Source organism: Chenopodium quinoa, unplaced genomic scaffold, assembly GCF_001683475.1.
Source record: "Chenopodium quinoa cultivar QQ74 unplaced genomic scaffold, ASM168347v1, whole genome shotgun sequence".
In the NCBI taxonomy this organism is placed as follows: Eukaryota; Viridiplantae; Streptophyta; class Magnoliopsida; order Caryophyllales; family Amaranthaceae; genus Chenopodium; species Chenopodium quinoa.
This window is the reverse complement of record NW_018745054.1, coordinates 84,136-85,338: the sequence shown is the minus strand read 5'-3', so window position 1 is coordinate 85,338 and position 1,203 is coordinate 84,136.

The window sequence follows — 1,203 nt, the reverse complement described above, 5'->3', positions numbered from 1 at the left end:
AAATCAAAATTTTGCAAAAGCCGGAAAAATCGAGGTCTAACCTCGTTAAAATCATTACATAAATAATTTAAAACGGCAAAAATTTTCGCAAAATTACATAGCCCGAAATTAAGCCAAGACCGCCCACTCGCATCCTAGTGGGCTGTGGAACATGGCTGCTAGGCAGCCCATGGCCTGTGCGTGTGGTGCTGGTTGCTAGCAAGCACGCCTAGCGCACCCTGCTCTGCTAGCTAGCACCAGCAGCACGCTACGCATGCTAGCTGCTAGCTGGCAAAGGCAGCAATGGGCTGGCTCGCTAGGGCTTGCTGCCTCGCTGCCCAGCAGCAGCACAAGCACGCCAGTAGCCTAAGGCCCACGCACCCAGCATCACGCAAGAGCACGCAACACACACAACAACCCTCGCCACACACTGCACAGCAGCACCATGGCAAGACCCCTATGCACACCATAGGCAGCCTACATACGTGCTGCTGGGCAGCACGGCTAGCCTTGGTGGTGCTTGGGGTGTTGCCTCGATTTGCGTGCATTTTCTCGGGATTTTAATCCCGATTTACGTGCGACGCAAAATTAATCTAAATTTATTTTAGAATTAATTTAGGGCAAAGATGAAAATAAAACAAGTCCAACTTAATTAAATTAAATTTTAACAGTGCACAAGCCTAAATTATCCAAAATTACTTTGGAACATTTTAGGTCTTTCTTGATGCTTAAAGTTGAAAAGAGCTATGTCCATAATTAATTTAACCAATATGTAAATTAATAATGGATTTGACAAATGGGAGTTGGAAAAATAAATTAACCATCTAATGATAAAATTTTCCAACTTTCATACTTGTGTAAAATACCAAGATTAATCAAATTTTACTCATAGGTATTGAACATCAAGGATTTTAATCAACCAAACATGAAAAATCTAAACTTTGTTCAATATGGAATTTAGGGTTAGAGTTCCAATCAATTAAACATTTAAAGATTAGATCTTTAACTTACTTGGGAACTTAAAATTACACATTCACATCAAACATTCACACATTAATGCAATTTATTTGCATAATTGTGAAAAATTAAGTTTGTGTGACAAAAAGCATATCAACTCAAGCACTAATTAAAACTCCATAGTTATGCTTGAGGATAATTAAAATAGCAGTAGATTAGGGATGCAAAAATGCATTTAATCTAACTTTGAAATGCTTGCATTAATCA